Raw genomic sequence first — 19,108 nt, 5'->3', positions numbered from 1 at the left:
CGGGGCCGGGTGAGCTGCTCTCATCTGGCCCGGTGGGACAGGTGAGTGCAGCAGGTGGGTGCAGGCAGCGGCGGACAGGAGGACAGCACCGTTTAAGCTGCTGCTGCTCATCCGGCGCCGTCCTCCCTGCCTCAATCTGGCATCTTTTCATGTCCGATTGAGATTGCCGTAAACATGGTTAAAACCTTTCGCTTTTGGCTGTGTTTCCGTCAAAAGCAGGTGGGTTAGCAGCTATTCCTTCAATCTAAAGTATCAGAAGCCGCATAGTATCAAAGAAAGCCCCATACAAAGTCACCTCTGAAAAAGCTACAGCCAGTAGCGAAACGCGTCAGGTTTACAGCCTCAGGACTCTAGGATTGATTATCTACTCCAGCTGCCACTTTTTAGCTCAACCCTGCCCCCCCCCCTTATGTTGTTGAACCCCCGACAGGACCCACTGTGACCTCCCACAGGACCCTCAACAATTGAGACATCCTCAGGTGACTACATCTACCCAACATCACACTAAAAGAGGACTTCTCCACGCTTGCATACCTGCATACCCTCTGTTCCTCCAGCAGTAACTGGGGGCACCGCACCACCAGAGAGGATTTTGGGCAACACCTGAAGGTCTGTCCGTTCTAACATCTCCACGAATTCCTCCAGCGGCACCGGATTGGGAACCGCACAAATAGAGAGGATTCACCACTTGCTTTTGAAATTTCACCAACAGTCTTCAGGCAGCTGAATTGGTAAAGCGCACTTACCTTCAAACCCATGACATGATATTCCAGAGCCACACAACAAACTGAGGCTCTCAAATTCATCCTATGAGTGAGGCTATTTTCATAATTTTTTTACTTTTTCATATTAATTATTGTATGTTTTGCGTGTGTATATGCTAATTTTATTAAATGTGTCACAAACTTTTTTTTAATATAAAATACTTTTATTGAACAATTTTTTTTTTTTTTTTTTTTTTTTTCATTCATTGTAGTTGTAGCACTGCTTCTTCTGTATTTTCTATTCCGTCAATCTGCCTGGTTTTCGGCAGTTCGGAACATCTCGACCTGCCCAAAAAAAAAACATCTAGCATTGAATAGAACGGAACCCTTTTCCGATCTATTCATGACGAAAACTGGCATCTTTTCGGCAAGACAGCAGTTTTGACATCAATTGAATTTACCCTTATAGATGAGTCCTTTATTCACTTTTTTAGCTCTCTTTTTAACCACCGGCAAAGGAACATGACGGTTTGACTTGGGGAATATCGTACAGCCCTATCCCATTCTGCTTTTTTTATGTTATGTCACTGCTTCCAGATTAAAGTCTTTGCTGGCTGAGTGACCCGTCATAAAGCACTGCGGATTATGGTGACACTCACCTAAGTAGTTAATTCCACTGAAAGCCCCCAAATATAAGCATGTAACTTTATAATTGCAAGGTGTCTCGGAACATTAAATTCAACTCTTGTGGCATTACGCAGAGGTCCTTAATAAGAGAGCTTTTGTAAAGAATCACACGGGAAGTAGGGTGGATTCTGTGTCTGGATTAAACTATATTTAGTGTAAGTGGTTATTTTCTACCCTCGGATGTGCCTATGTTTAGGTACTGACCACGGACCGCGTGTCTCATGGGAGAGAAGGGACAGGTTGAGAAACTTCACCAACAACGCTGTCTGTTTCATACATAAATGCAGCGTTCTGTCCCGCTGATCATATGCTGTGGTTTTATTTTGTAGTGCTGTGTTGCCAATCGCACCTCACAGTGAGGCACAGTCACAGTGATGACACTGATAACACAAACCTGGAAGATAATTTATTTATTTATCTACAGTTTCTTATATAGCGCAGCATATTCCGTTGCACTTTACAATTGGAAACAACAGTGATTAAACAAACTGGGTAGGAACAAACCGACATGGAGGTAGGAGGGCCCTGCTCGCAAGCTTACAATCTATAGGGATACATAATGATAGAATTCCATAGCATGGCAGTCCCAACAGATTACAAGACAGTCCTGATGGGATGCAATTAGATATGAATGCTACTGGAGGTTGTGTGGGGGTTCCTGAATATGATAGGCTTGCCTGAAGAGGTGAGTTTTCAGGGAACGCTTGAAAGTTTGGAGGCTAGAGGAGAGTCTTAATGTGCGTGAAAGGGCATTCCATAGGGTGGGTGCTGCCGACAAAAATCCTGCAAGTGTAAGTGGGAGCAAGTAATGAGTGTGGATGAGAGACGCAGATCTTGTGCAGAGCGAAGAGGTCGGGTTGGGACATATTTTGAGATAAGCAAAGAGATATAAGTCGGTGTAGACAGAGTAATGGCTTTGTATGTAAGTAGAGGTATAGATATTCACACACTTATGCTGGCAAAACATTTAGCAATTCCCGCCGCCGCCAATATAGTTAGCCATATCGGCAGTGCCGTGGGAAACGATATTGGCCCGTACACGCTGGCCGATATCGTTAATGATATCGGTCAGTGATGTCACCCACCCTCGCTCTGTACACGCAGTTGCTGATGATAATGTCGGATTAAGCTGCATGTACAGATGAAAAGGGGTGGAGGAGGGGGGCTGTTAATGACCCACGGCCATGCGCATCGTTAACAATATTATTCTCTATATATCTTACACCTCTGAGAGACCATCTAGTACAGGCATGTCCATCCTTGGCCCTACAAGTCCCATCATGCCTTGCCACAGTTTTGCTATTAGGGAATGCTAAAACTATGGCAAGGCATGCTGGGATGTGTAGTTTCACAACAGCTGCAAGGCCAAGGTTAGTAGTAGTACAACCTCAATTCATTAAGACTTGGGTAGCAGATCAGTAGGAATCACTCCCACAGCTGACAGTGCCCCATAAAGACCACGGAAGAGGAGGCTGGTATCCGGAGGCATTCTAAGGCTGGGGGGGAAGTGTATTTTGGGGAAACCAGGTAGTAGTAGGAGAATTCGGTACGGGGTCTACAGCAGAAATCTGCATTCCGGTCAAATCCAGGAGACAGACCGCGTCACATTGGTGTTGTATTCCCAGTCACTGGGGCTGTTTGTGTTTGGGCTGCCCATTTAATAGTTTCCACATAAAGCATTTCTTAAATAGGCCTTGAATTGTAATTCAGAAATAGGAATGAATGGGAGACATTCACACATCAGCTAGTGGCATTGTTTTCAGTCTGGAGCTGACTCATTTAGATAGCAAGGCTTTGACTATGTAATGAAAGGCAAGTCTTTATTGCTGCGAGAGAGCGGAGGACTTCCAAATCCATATTATCCACGCAAATGGGAAGCGCGATGTTCTGTCCGCTTGTCCTCCCGATAGTGCTGCTGACAATGTTATCACCGAGGGAGACTTGTCAAATCTGAAGTTATTCTCGGTGTGGATGCTATATTTAGCAAGGAAGTCGCTTCCAGATCAGGTTCAAGATAACTGTTACAATCATAGACTTGGAAAATTCCAGTTTTATCTGGAGGAATGCGTCACCTCCTCTGGAAGGTTTTTTTCAAATAAATATTTATATATACTGTATATCATTTTTTTTTCGGTCTTATGTGGAGGTGCTTCCTTTATGTTTTGCCTAGTTTTATGCAATGTCAGTGGGAACCCAGTTTTTAATTACATTTTCAACAGAATATATATGAATAAATTCCACACACGCACTCACAAAACAAACATTCCAGTGGTCTTGCCCCCAGTAACAAGAAATGGCAATAACATGATGGTAAGCAGGGCCCTTCTCTCTCTCTCTCCCCTCCCTCTCTCTCTCTCTCTCCCTCTCTCTCTCTTCCTCTCTCTCTCCCTCTCCCTCCCTCTCCCTCTCTCTCTCTGTCGGATCTTTACTAACTAACCTTGTTTTATTCTGAAGTTCCTTCACAGTTATAAAGGGCAGTCGGTATATGCTGGAGCTATTTATATGCGTATGTGATCGACGTCGTCTAGAGAGACAATCACACAGTCGGCCACTTTTGGTCGAATGCGACTATCCTAAAGATCGTCAACGGAGTCTAGATAGACAGTAATGAGAGATAGATGCAAGCGTCTAATCGATGGGAACGTGATTGACAGTCACAAGGCCAAGGTTTTTTTTTATGTTTTTTTTGCTTTAGAGCGACGGGTCATACTTTACCATCCATGTGGGCATAGAGTCAGATCATATTAGTATGCCCGAAGCCGCAAGCCATGTAAGGGGACAATGTACACTTATTTGGTGTCCATGTTGACCTTTGGCAACATACAGATGGAGCTGGCTTCATCTTTGCAGTGGACGGTCGGCTACCGCCAGGGGCGCACGCGTACGAGGGTCTCGCGCGCCCCGAGGCGACGGAGTTTGTCAGGGGTCCTCGCTGCTTCCCCCGCAGTCACCACTGGTCCCCCTCACTGCCCCCCCCCCCCCAACTGGGCAGCGTCTCCCTGAAGCGGGGACGGGCAGGGAGACCGTGATCCGCCGTGATACTTGGACACGCGTGCACGTGAGACGCACGTGCGTCCCGGTCTCTATCGCCGGCGCTCGCCAGTGAAAGGCATCTGGCGAGTCCCGCCCAAAAATGGACCTAGCTCCATCTGTAGACACACAAAAAAAACGTGAAAAACTTGCGGTGACCTTGTCCCTGTCGATATAATGATTGCGTCTAACTTTTGTTACTGTCCATCTAGACTCTGCCGACAGTCGAACGCCTAAAAAACAGAGTGGTCGACCACATAATTGTCATTCTAGAACAGTGGTTCTCAACCACATTTTCCAGGTCACCCGACAGCTGCACTCATTATTCACTGACACATTTCAAAAGATCCACAGGTGGGGCTAATTACTTTACTTGTGATTCTATGTAGGGACCTGGAAAGGGTGAACTGTTGGGAGGTATACAGTATATATATATGAAAGTATTCATGATTTAAATAGATGGCGCAATCTTGAAAATAGAACCTGATGTGCCCTGCATTATTTATGCATCATGTCTAGAAAAAACACTGCGGAAACCTAGCCCATGTTATAGAGGCGGCGACTTCGCTGATGTCATCACTGTTATTTTCGTGATTTATGGGCATGCTGAGACGTGTAGTCCTCCAGCAGCTGGAGTGCGCCACTGCCCATTATTCAGCTGGCCAGACCGGGCTTTATCCAACCAAACAATTGAATGTTATTAAGGAGTCATTATAAACAGGATAGTTTTGTCAAATGATAAAAAAAACGTAAAACACCTTAAACTGCTCAATAAAATAAATTAAAAATTCATTAAGTTTTCCATCCTAGTTTTTGGAGGCTATTTTGACATCTGTGTTTACTGGGAGTACGCGTAACCAATGGTAACGCCTTAAAAAAACAGTGTGAATGGTATTTTAGCTTTGTAAGCATGCAAATGACATCAGCAGCATTGGGCTAATTATACAGTACGCAGCATGGTTAGAGTGTGTCATCTGCTTTCTGGGTTTGCAGCCTGTCTGATGTAACGGGGATTTTTTTTTCCCTTCCCCACATCCCGCTTGTCTGTCTCGTCCTTTTCACATCCTCGGTCGGACGCTGGCATTTAACGGATAATCTCCATTTATGCCGCCGCGGTGTTTCACCTTAGCAGCCTGATATTTCACACAAGTGTCACCCTTGGGTCGTTTATCATGTTTCTAAAAATAAATGGTTCCAAAATACATCCAATTACCGGCTGTAATGATAAATATTCCACTCTAGATTCATAGGGCCCATGTAAGCGGATGCCGTTGGCTCCGATGATATTTTATACCAGTATACTAAATACTGTGGATACGTCGTTTATGGATGAAAGGCTCCCAGAGATGTAGACACTCAAGTAGTGGACCATGGCCCTTATTCTGATCGGTGCGGATATTCCCGAATTCTTACGGTGCGGTCCGCACGCCAGTCAGTGCGGCCGCGTGCGGCCATCGTCCGTAGAAACGCCCACGTGTCCTCCGCATTCGGACGGACTCACTCTTTAAGAACAGGGCGTGTTTACGGACGACATACAAACCATGCGTGTGCGGGGGAAACACTCAGATTCTGCACGGTATTACAGAGTATGCACGGTGATACCGCATCCGAATGGATGGCAAGCGGTGCATCCTATCCTATCCTCCTAAAAAAAGGTTTATTTGGAATTGGAATCAATTACATGCCAATATATCCTTACAACCATGCCTAACACATGCATTGCACACATTAACCCTTACAGCAATTGAAGTGCAATGGTTTCAATTAAAGCACTGACAAGCGTGCCATTAGTGAGTAATGAGTAAAGGAGTCGATTGTATTGGGTTCAGGTGTTAATGCTTGTAGTCATTAGGCTTTCCGTTCGCCTACCGCAGGACCGAGTGGTTTCCGCAAAGCAATACTTGCTTATGGACACCGCACATTTCTATCGGTTTTGTTCGCGTGCATTCGGAGTGCTATCCGAATGCACGCCCCCCAACATAAGTGTACTCCCCCGTGTCCGCCCATGTTTCCTCCCAGTTTTGCCCACTTTGAAACTACGCCCATGTGTCATTCCGCATGACGCCCATAATACGCCCATATTTCCAGACTGATTACGGTGCACAGTTTTGTACGGGATTTGCACGAACAGGTACGGAGTCAATGCGTGGCACATGCGCGTTGCGTTCTCCACGCATGCGCAGACGCCGTAAAGACGCTATCCGAAAGTATGCGGAAAAGTACGCATCAATCAGAATAAGGGCCATGTCCCCTTGTGTCTTCCCAATCGGATTCCACATGGATGGTAGAGTATAAAGGTCAAAAAAATTGCTGGCATTACCATATTAAAGCCTACAAGCCTCTTGACACATTGTTCTCTCACAGTGATCTAATCTGATCCCTCTCAGCACCCCCTGCAGCTGCCACGTCCCTCTGCACATATACAGTAGGATTCCCCCGGGCCAAAGCCCGGAAGTAGAGTGAACTGCGCTGGTTGCAAAGGACAGCACTTATCGGAAGAATAGTAATTTACACCCCGCCCTCTCTGGCCAGGAGGAGCAGGGGAGATCAGAGTAGAAACATGGCTGGGGAAGTTGTCTGGTGACTGTGGTTGCCATGGTAGTCAACTAACACTATGCAAGTCTGAAGAATTAGTAATTACTAATATCAATAATTATGTACAAAGTCACCAGAATCAATCTCTTTTATTATCACAAATTGCTGCATACCTGGGGAAACGTAAAATACAATTTCTGCTTTGGTCCTCCAGGTGTTGGGAGTTATTGGATTGTACCGATCATGAAGATTTTACAGAGGCGACATGACAGTCGTGCCCAAAACCAAGCCCTAAAAGCTAGAGCGTTTTACAGTAGGTGGTTTAATCTGATTTAGGGGAGGAGGGGAGACACAGGCACACTAGGGATCACCAATCCCCATGAGGATAATGCACAGAGGTGTTTTCATAGTAGGCCAGGCTGATGAAGCCACCAATGTTTTGTAAAACCCCGTTTAGATGTCATTTGTCAGATTTGTATCTTGATATAAAACATGGTGAGGGCCAGACACGGGGTATGGTCATTCAGTTGACACAAGTAAGTTCGGGCACTAGGTCCATATGGGTTTTTCATATTTAAAAAATAAATAAAAAATCAGGTGGTTTTTTATTCTTAAGTATCCAAGTGGGCATAGAGTGAGAATATAATAGTGTGCCAAGCATAGCGAGGCACCGTGCCCGAAGCATGGCAAGTGAACGCGGTACATTGACCATGTTCACCTAATAAATGTCGACCTAATATACTGTAGGTGACGACCTAGTGCCTTTGAACCTTTAGTGGTCAGACACAGCCTTGCAGACTCACACAGTATAAGTGGTGAGTTGTGGACAGCCGTCACAGTTGATTCTCATGATTATAGTCCGGCTGGAGTTCCAGCACTGTGTGTATATATTGATATGGCTTGGGGGGGGGGGGGGGGGGTGTTTGACATGTAGATATTGTCATGCGGTTCTTCATTGGCGAAGTAAGTGTCCTCAGCGATCTTTCTTTAAGTGGTTTTTTTTTTTTTGTGTTCCCATGGTTACGAGGGTGGGCCTCACTGATAACTGTTTTCACTGATAATCTATTTGCAAAGGAAGGAGAAATATTTCAGTGGTCGGTGACCATCGATTGATTTCTCCTGCAGCGGAGGCATCCGAGGGGATGTGTTTTCGTTAGACATTCCATTGCAGGTTACCGAATATTACCAAGGAGAATTGTGGGGGGTAGGCGTTGGGACAGGAGGCGTCTCAGGCGCTCGGTAAGCTGCGATGTTCAACCTGAATTGGGCCCCTACTTACCTATATTATTATAAAGTTCCCTATATGTTGCATGTTCTAGAAGAAACCTCTCCCATCTTTGTTAGCCCCCTAATAAGGAAGAGGTTTCGCTACACAAATAGGCCCCTGATTTCCAGAGCCTCTCTGAGATTCTTGGGGGAGTAGGTTCACATACTGCTGAGTGCACTGTGTATTCTAAATAAGACCTGTCACCGTGGTTTCCTGCTGCATAAAGCAGGCTTCCGACGTCTCATTGTGGAGTCAGGGTACAAGTGAGGCGTAGCGTTCGCAAGGGCTATGAACAGTTTCTAAACCTCAGTGATACTGTGCCTTTAAGAGCCCCGTGTTTACACATGGTAATCATTTTGCCAGATTCGTGTAATTCATCTTCCCTCCTGATCACAGTCAGAATGTGCAGAGCAAGCAGAAATGTTCCTGAAAAGTAATGTAAATATTCAGTTCCTCGTGATTTATGTCCCACGAGGTTATAGTTGAAAGTATTGGCAGAGAGGCATTTACGTCTTGTAACATCCAGCGCTGTGTATATACAGCACTAATGTATTGTTAATTATTTCTCAGTTGCTGTTCAGTAGGAAAGTTTTCAAACCGAGCGTGTATTTAGCGTATAAACATCTGCGCGAATGAGCGACAGGCTGTTTTGTTCTCCTACCAAGTGTTTTATTTGTAGAAATGTAGCATTTTCTTAATCATTTCGTTCCTACGCGTTTCATCGTTATATCTTATATTGTATTTAAACGACTTTTTTTTTTTAATGGCTTGTTTTGATAAGGTCGGGGGCTCGGAGGTGACCAGAGCAGTATACGGTAACTATTGTCTGCAGCGCTTGGGACTCATGGGGTAATTCAGCCCTGATCAAACAGCTGCAAATGTACAATGGCCAGCGGTCAGGGAGACGCCGCCCCTCACTGATACCCCTTTTCCACTAGCAAAAATAGCCCGGGTCAGTGTGCAAAAAGGTCGAGTATCACACTCGACCTTTTGGGGGCAGACCTATTGATTGACTATCTAATAACCGCACCCGTTTCTTGTACAGTGGCCCTCATTTTGACTTTTACACTATGTCCCATTTAAAAAAATACTCGTTGGAATTGCACACGTATTCTAAGCCATACGCATCTATGCGATTTCACCACCCCCAGTCCTCCAATTGCACTTATACCTGCATAAAAACAAAACAAAAAAAATGTAAACATTTTTCTTTTCAACTACCCATTGATGATAAAACTGGGTGTGGTATGGGACTCAGACAGTCGGGATCCCGACAGTCATTATCCCAATTTCGGGATCCCGACTGCCTGGAGTCAGACAGCATGGCAAGCGCAAAAAAGCCCCTTGTGGGCTCGCTGCGCTCACCACGCTGCGGGCACAGTGGTTTGCTATGCGAGCCACCTATTCTATTCTCCCTCTATGGGGGTCGTGGACCCCCACGAGGGAAAATAGCGGGTGGCCGTCGGGCACCCGGCTGTCGGCGTTTTGACAGTCGGGATCCCGATTTCAGGTAAATGACTGTCGGGAACCCGTCCGGCACCTGATAAAACTTTGGCATATATTTACTACATGGGGATTATTGTAATTTATTGATTTTTTTGCGCAGGCGCATTTCTTTGTGCATTTCTGGGTGCGAGCGGGCATGGCCAACTACATGTTCGCCGTCCCGCTCGCACCTAGCAGTGCGGGAGGTGGGCGTTCCCACTGGTGATGCGGGGGGGGAGGGGTTTGCAAGTCACTTCAGTGGATGTCAGCTGCCTCCCCATTCCCTGCAAAGGGCATTGCGTGTGGACCAGAATAAGGTCCCATGTGTGTGCATTTTTGTTTTGTTTTTTAAGCAAAGTGCTTTTTTTTTTTACATTTTCAAATTGTATAAAAATACACAACGTTTCACAAAATGATAATAAAAAATCTGATGACAACTATAGGTACAAGGGATGAAAAGTGTGCCTACTAGTTGTAGGTATAACATGAGATGCCTACATACAATCTTTGCTCTGCATTGTTGCCGCTCAATGCATTCCTGTGTGCAGTGGGAGCACACTTGTACGGCGCTGTGCCACGAATGTCGCACGTGGCGGTTGGCTTGACTACATCTGTACAATCAAGATTCAAACAAAACTATTTTTGTCATTTTTTTTTAAAGGCCCACTATCATGTACTGCCGGCTGTAGGTACAGGGTGCAGTGCGGAGGATATATTATACATTTTTAAACAGAAAGCAGAACATTCCGTACCTGTAGCGATACATCACTTCTACAATTAGTCCAACTTAAAATAAAATATGGCCGCCTCCATCTGTGCGCATATCCCTGATTTGACCATCAATTTATTTTAGCCCGTGTACCTACAGTATGCCGAAATCGTATACACCCGCAAACTCACTTCTGTCAGATTCAGGCCCATAATGTTAGTGAGCAGGGTGTGTCCGGGATCCGATGACACTCTCCCCTCTCCTCTGTTTGAAATAAAAACAGGAAACGGCAGACAATATGGATTATTTCTGTTCTTTTGGGAGATAGTGAAGAAGTTTTCAGTATGTGCAGTTTTTTTTGATTGTTTGTTTGTTTTCCCAGCTGTGAAATAAAACAAATGGAAATAATAACTGGCGAAACCTGGGAATCGCATTTCCAAAACAAATCGAAATAAACGGTTCCGTGTGTTATGTGCCGATGTGCACTTGCTCAGCAAAGACGTTTCCTTGGAAATGATTTTATATGTTGGCAATGACTGTGTGCAGCGGTTGGGAAATTCTAACCCGTGCCACGTTTCTGTAACCATTAGTAGTAGCCTGGTAAGGTTCTACGCTGAATACGTGCTAGCTGTGCCCTGCTCTGCCTCAGATTGGTGCGAAACGTTACCGGACAGCGTTGTAAGGAAATAATTGTCTTTCTATAAACCTGTGCGAGGTTGTGTAATGTGCCCGGTAGACATTTACAGTATATGGAGTCATTACACTCCGTCATGAGCTGGTGACAGGTGTAAATATCCAAGTAATTGATTCATCTGTGAAATCCGACGCCAAGGACGGAGGATTTAATTTCATTTGAATGCGGGACATATGTTTTGAAGTTTATATGGGGTGGCAGAAATGTGCGCAGCGCCTTGTACTAGGTTGGGTTCTGATAGTACAGAAGCGTACTGTAGCTGCAAATGGCAGTGTGCTATCCAGTTAAGTAAAAATATGTACATGCTTAGTACCTTACTCATGTGAGAAATGGGAGATTCTGCGGGGATAAGTTATATGTAAACACAAGAGCAATAAATGTTGAAAGACCGCATCTTACAGCTGGTAACTCTGACCTTAGTAACACTAACCTTACAGTTAGTAAGGCCGACTTTACAGCTAGTAATTTCAAGCAACCTTAGTAACACAACCTTACAGTTAGTAACGCTGACCTTACAGTTAGTAATGCTGTCCTTACAGTTAGTAATGCTGACCTTACAGCTAGCAATTCCAACCGACCGTACAGCTAGTAACTCTGACTGACCTTACAGCTGGTGACACTAACCTGACAGTTAGTAAGACCGACCTTAGTTAGTAAGGTCGACCTTACAGCTAGTAATTCTGACCTTACAGCTAGTAATTTCGACCAACCTTAGTTAGTGACACCAACCTTACAGTTAGTAACGCCGACCTTACAGCTAGTAATTCCAACCTTACAGCTAGTAATTTCAACTAACCTTAGTTATTAACACCAACCTTACAGTTAGTAGCGCTGACCTTACAGTTATTAATGCTGACTTTACAGTTAGTAACTCCAACCTTAAGCAGCCCATACACGCTGCGATGCTGGGCTGTTCGTTCTGTGCTTTGAGGTGCGCGCTCCCGCGGCACCTCATCGCACAGTACAAAAAGTATGTGCTTGCACATACTTTTTGTACTTAGGTTTCATTAAATTGCATCGCATTGCATGCACAACGGATGCACATGCAATGCAATGCAATGTGATACGTGCTATTGAAGCCCACAACGCACGCCCGCATCAGGACGTGTATGGGCTGCTTTACAGCTAGCAATTCCGACTGATCTTACAGCTGGTAATTCCAACCGACCTTACAGCTAGTAACTCTGACTGTACTGACTGACTGTACTTGTGTACTTTCACAGCGGCACTTACGTAGTCAACGTAGTGTCCCTGTCAGCATCGCAGTCAGCGTAGTTGGCGTATTCAGTGTCCCTGTCAGCATCAGCGTCGTGTTCCCGTAGTCAGCGTCCCTGCGACTGTGTATGTTCGCGGCTAACGGAGCTTACGCAGTTAGCGTAGTCAGTCAGCATTGTGTCACTGATTATTACATTGTGTGGTTTATGGCTGCCGAACCATTCACCATCTTCAACTTGCCATAGACGGAGGAGGAGTCGGTGGAGTTTTTCCATCCTCTCGACCTGGTCATACCCCCCACTATCCACGTTGGCGTGGAGTTGATTCTATAAACTGTGGCGAGCCCGAAGCGTGGTGAGCGCATGCATAAAAGTAGCCCGAAGTGTGGCGAGCCCCGTGAGGGGACGCGTATTATTTGATGTGTATTCCGCGTCCTCTTGCGGAGCTTGTTGTGCTCGCAATGCTTCGGGATCATTTTACTTGTCTCCTCGCGGGGCTCGCTGCGCTCGCCACACTTTATAAAATCAACTCCACACTGACGTGGATAGTGGGGTATGAACAGGTCGGGAGGACATGTACAGGGTCCCTCGCGGGGCTCGCTGCACTTGCCACGCTTGGGGCCGACGTGGATAGTGGGGGACCAAACCCGTAATCCTGACTGTGTCCCTGAAGTGGACACAGGCAGGGTTGCCGTACCCTGTAGCAAGAATTACTGAGACGCACAAGCGTATCAGACATCGTGCGTCTCAGGCAGATAGAGCGTCTCTGCGCTGGCGCCCGCATGATTGTCCTCTGCCGGCGTCTGCCAGCGCAGGGGATCTGGCGGTTACCAGCGCTGTGGGAGAGGCGCTTACTTGACTTGCCAGGGATGCCGGGAACATAGCTGCAGCTCGCGGCGGGTGGAGGGCACCCGCCAATATATCTCCCTGCATTTTTCCTATACCGGCACCCTGCCTTTTCCAGGCATAAATAATTAGTTGAAAATATTTACACAAATAGAGACACACCCATGAGCAGACCACCCAACCAGAACACTGGCCACGCCCCCCACATTATTAGGTGCTGGCCACAACCCCTATTCTTGCGCATAATAGGCCCTTGATAATTTTCAGCTCCAGGCGCTTTTAGACCTTAATCTGGCTCTGAGGACAACTTAAGCTAAACATTTACATTTTGATATATGAAGGTTATGCACATGTTGTTCTAAGCAACCATTATCATGAGTAGCAACAGTTCTTTAATGGCCCGTGCCCTGTGCAGGAATCCACCAGCTATGCCTGTTACCTAGGAGAAGCAAGCCAATCACTCTTCTCGCATTGTTCTGCTGCAGAATGTTATTGTATAAACAAATGTCTGCTTTCTTCATGGAGCAAACCGCGGTACTTGTGTAGTTTCACGGCGCCAGTAGCCTGCGGGGCTCGCTTCGCTCGCCCACGCTGCGGGCTCGGTGGCTCGCTACGCTCGCCACGCTATTTAAAGTCAACTCCATGCCAACATGGATAGTGGGGGTATGAACTATCCATGTTGGCATGGAGTTAAGTTACTTTTTTTAACATAGTTTGTGGCGAGCGTAGAACCCGGAAGTAGCACGGCGCCATGAAACTACACAAGTATCCAAACCGCATTCTGGACAGATTTAGTCATCTGACGGAAACAGACAACTTCAGATAGATTATTTTTCACAGCATGAAAACCAAAAACTTCCCAGATTTTGAATGTTAACAACAAAGGTTTGGTAATTGCTATTTAAAAGTTTAGTACATAATGTAAAATTACATAGATTATTGTTTATATTCATTTGGCTTTGATAAATAATATAACACGCATCACTCGCTCGTGCCCGGCGTCATCACTCCAATTTAGCGACAAAGCTCACGTTCAGTTGTCTGGCTACCTTGTCAAGCAGAGTATACATTACTGAGTGGAAAACAATCCTTTTTGGATTGAAAGGCCTGTGCACAGCCAACAGAGCCATCTAAAAGTTGAGATTCATAACTGTATCCCATGCACTTTTCTTGTGTAATAGCATGGCACCCGGCTACGCTACGTTTTCAGCATAGGCTAAGCTATGCTGTCAGCATAGCCTAACGACGGCCTAGCGTACTTAGTGTAGTGACTCCGCGGCAGCCCAGGCTGCCTAGCGTAGTTAGCGTAGTGACCCCGCAGCAGCCCAGCTCTGTCCCCGGCGTCCATGGCTCTGTCCCGGCGTCCATGGCAAGCCTAGTAAGCGCCTCTCCCACAGCGCCTGTAACCGCCAGATCCCCTACGCTGGCGGAGAGGGGATCAGGCGGGCACCGGCGGAGAGTCGCTCCAGCTGTCTGAGACGCATTTGCTTCTCAGACGCTCCTGCATCTCAGTAATTATTGCAGCAGGGTACGGAAACCCTGCCTGTGTCCGCTTCAGGGAGGGCCTCCTTTTCAAACCCCCACTATCCACGCCAGCCCGAAGCGTGGCGAGAGCGCATGTGTTACGCATCCCCCCGAACCTGTTAATACCCCACTATCCACGTCGGCATGGAGCTGATTTTATAAACTGTGGTGAGCCACCGAGCCCGAAGCGTGGCGAGCGCAGCGAGCCCTGCGACGGGATGCAGATTACTTTAAATGTATACTGCATCCCCTTGCGGGGCTCGCTGCACTCGCCACACTTCGGGCTCGGTGGCTCGCTCTTTATATAATCATCTCCACACCAATGTGGATAGTGGGGGTATGAATAGGTCTGGGGGATGCGTAACTCGTGTGTTTGCCATGCTTCGGGCTGGTGTGGACAGTGGGGGTGTTTCAGGAACACATAACTGACAGGGACGCTGACTACGCTGGCCGCGAGAACACTACGCTACTTCTGACTGGCTACGCTAACTACGTTGGCCGCGCGAACACTACGCTTATTCTGAAAGGGCCGCTACGCTAACTACGTAACGGGCGCCGTGCTATTACACAAGTACCCTTTTTTTTTTATTCACCTGTATTGTGCCAGGGAAGTGAGGACAGGTCCCAGGAGAGAGGAGAGGGGCTAAGGTGCCAGGAAAGTGAGGAGGGGTTCCAGAGAGAGGACAAGGTTTCAGGGAAGTGAGGAGGGGTCCCAGGAGAGGGGCCAAGGTGCCAGGGAAGTGAGGAGGGGTCCCAGGAGAGAGGAGAGGGGCCAAGGTGCCAGGGAAGTGAGGAGGGGTCCCAGGAGAGAGGAGATGAGAAAAGGTGTCAGGGGGTGAGGAGGGGGTCCAGGAGAGGGGACAAGGTACCAGGGAAGTGAGGAGAAATACCAGGAGGGAGGAGACAGGCCAAGGTGCCAGAGAAGTCACATTAGGGAGAGCAAGATAATGGTCCCAGAAGAGATGTTAGTGGACAAGGTGGTAGGTCAGAGAGGAGGGGTCCCAGAAGAAAGAGAGGACAAAGCATAGAGGAGGGTTTCCACGAGAGCGAGGAGTGGAAAACAATGGCCTCTGCGCAAATGTGAGATAGAAGGAATAAGGTGGAGATGCTAGAAGAGAAGGCAGCCCTGCACAATAGCTAGTGACCATGGTGAATGATAGGTATATATCTGCTCCTCCCCTAAAACCAGCCCTGTGTTGTATGGTGGTGGGCACAGCAATCCAGCGCTTTCAGTGGGATGCTTCTCCTTACATTGCAGCGGTTGGAGAACATGCCCCGGCTGATGGCATGGTGAGAGGGTACCCGTTGTATGTGTACTGTCTCTAGCGTATAGAGGTATTCCGTGTGCACACCATTCGTTGTCATTGCCCCCTGTACCTGCAGCTGTGTGCTGTTATAGTGCAGCATAGCAATGCTTATGATCTATCTGTGGTGGTGATTACTCAGGTTTTCCACATTGCCAGGAACTGCAGTATATCTGCCTGACAGCTGCTGTTATGGCTTCTGATTTTTATTTAGTATACAAATAAACTGCAGCCCATTTGCCATCTAAGTAAATGCAAGACGTCGCCACCTAATCCAGTTCCGTCCGCGGGCTTTATTGGGAAAGCTGCTTATTTATTGCATTTATTACCATGCTCCTGAGTATACTAAAACTGGTATAATTCAGTGAAGACTTTAATGGTTTACTGAAAGGGTTGTTAGCTTGCTGCATTGCACCACCATATAATGCCACGTCTAGAACCACAGACATTTGGCTTTGGCATTCTGCAGAATGCACTAAAAACACAATGGCCGCCATAACAACTTGTATTGTAGCCTCATGGCCTACTAGGAATAGAGGGGGGACATGTTTGATGCACTGAAAAGAGTGGGACGTTGTCTATGGCCACATGTACTCGATAACTGTCCTGGAACGTGTAGTGAGCTGCCCCGAGCGTTATCATTATTATCTTCCTTTATTTCTATGGCCCTAGAAGGGATCCGCATCCCCCGATTACAGAGCACATAAACGAATCAGCTAAACAAGAACACAGCGACTTATACAGTAGTTCAAGACAATCAATATACTGTAGGACAAGTGCAGTATATAAACTAGCTTAACATTGGTGGGGATACGGTCATTGAGTCACCAGCATGATAGTCGACATGAGTCTAGGTTGACATCCAGGAAGGTCAACATGGGTTAGGTCGACAGTCAAAAGGTCGACATGGGATTTTTCACTTTTTTTTTTGAGCCGACAGTCTGTATTTCATGCACTACCATCCACTAGGACATGGTGGAAGAATAATATAGTGTGCCGAACGTAGCGGTGCTACGTTTCAGTGTCCATGTCAACTGTGTCGACATTCAGGACAAAAAAATGTGAAAACTCCCATGTTGACCTTTTGACTGTTGACCTAACCCATGTCGACCTAATGACCCGGTCAACCTTCCTGCATGTCGACCAACTTTGTGGTGACCTAATGATCCATACCCCATTGGTGTATTACTATTTGGGTGCAGAAACAGCCTGTGTCTCCTGTCAGTTGAAACTGCATGGTCACTAAGGGGAGCCTGTAGTAAGCAAAGTGTCCTCTCTGCAGATCCTAGGTATGGCTGATGCTCCAATACTCTCTGGTGGGGCCAGCAGACGCGCTGTGTATCTGGCTGCTTTTATTAATAAATACATCCATCCATCCAGGAAGACTCGCTAATTGTGGGCTTAACCCCCTACTACCACCTAGTGTCCTCCTACCCCTTTCTTAGGATTTCATTAATACAGTAACATAGTAGCACATGTAGTGGTTCCGTATGTCCAGTGAGGAAGCACATGACTTGTATGTTCGTATGGTGCGTGTGGAGTAAATAGCGCATTATGACTGCAGACTGAGACGTACTCTCGCATACAATGTCAGTGACATGCTACGCCGCTAGTGTAAGATACACTAAGGGCCTCCAGTATCTTATGCTTACACATTACACTGTATATGTATGCATCCTAACATATGTGCAGCTGTGCACATGACACAATTTGTTATGGATTCAATCCCTACGTTTTGGTGTACAGTAAATTGCGTTAACAACTCTGTGTGCCCAATAATCGGCACAGTCCTTGTTATTGATCATGGGCAGCGAAACTGATCCTCGGGAACTACCAACAGTTCATGTTTTCAAGGACACCTGTGGATCTGTAGAATGTGTTGGTTAGGAATGAATCCGGCACATGTTTCAAAATTTGACAGGTAGTAATGACTACACCTGTGCACCAGCTAAGTGGTCTGGGAAATGTGACAGTCAGTAATGACTACACCTGTGCACCAGCTAGGTGCTCTGGAAGACGTAACAGTTAGTAATGACTACACCTGTGCACCAGCTAAGTGGTCTGGGAAATGTGACAGTCAGTAATGACTACACCTGTGCACCAGCTAGGTGCTCTGGAAGACGTAACAGTTAGTAATGACTACACCTGTGCACTAGTTATGTGGTCTGGAAGATGTAACAGTTAGTAATGACTACACCTGTGCACTAGTTATGTGGTGTGGAAGATGTAACAGTTAGTAATGACTACACCTGTGCACTAGTTAGGTGGTCTGGGAAATGTGACAGTCCGTAATGACTACACCTGTGCCCTAGCTAGGTGGTCTGGAAGACGTAACCGTTAGTAATGACTACACCTGTTATGTGGTCTGGAAGATGTAACAGTTAGTAATGACTACACCTGTGCACTAGTTAGGTGGTCTGGAAGACGTAACAGTTTGTAATGACTACACCAGTGCACTAGTTAGGTGGTCTGGGAAATGTGACAGTCCGTAATGACTACACCTGTGCCCTAGCTAGGTGGTAACAGTTCGTAATGACTACATCTGGGCACTAGTTAGGTGGTCTGGAAGACGTAACCGTTAGTAATGACTACACCTGTGCACTAGTTAGGTGGTCTGGAAGATGTAACAGTTTATTTATTTATTTATTTATTTACAGTTTCTTATATAGCGCAGCAGATTCCGTTGCGCTTTACAATAGTAGACAGTGATAAGACAAACTGGGTAACAACAGACAGACTTGGAGGTAGGAGGGCCCTGCTGCAAGCTTACAATCTATAGACAGTTAACAATGACTACACTTGTGCCCTAGCTAGGTGGTCTGTAAGACGTAACAGTTAGTAATGACTACACCTGTTCACTAGTTAGGTGGTCTGGAAGACGTAACAGTTCGTACTGACTACACCTGTGCCCTAGCTAGGTGGTCTGGAAGACGTAACTGTTAGTAATGACTACACCTGTGCACTAGTTAGGTGGTCTGAAAGACGTAACCGTTAGTAATGGCTACACCTGTGCACTAGTTAGGTGGTCTGGAAGATGTAACAGTTAACAATGACTACACCTGTGCCCTAGCTAGGTGGTCTGGAAGACATAACAGTTAGTAATGACTAC

The 19,108-nt window shown here is 46.4% G+C and overlaps 1 protein-coding gene across 2 annotated transcripts in view; it reads left to right on the top strand.

Moving 5' to 3' along the window:
- Positions 1 to 19,108, top strand: part of MXD4 (MAX dimerization protein 4) — a 50,886-nt gene that overhangs the window by 16,078 nt on the left and 15,700 nt on the right. The gene's annotated exons all lie outside the window — the stretch shown is intronic.

The sequence above is a fragment of the Crinia signifera genome, chromosome 1, assembly GCF_055691185.1.
Source record: "Crinia signifera chromosome 1, ASM5569118v1, whole genome shotgun sequence".
Lineage (NCBI taxonomy): Eukaryota > Metazoa > Chordata > Amphibia > Anura > Myobatrachidae > Crinia > Crinia signifera.
Note: the sequence above shows the minus strand (reverse complement) of the source record. Positions and strands in the feature narration are given on the sequence as shown.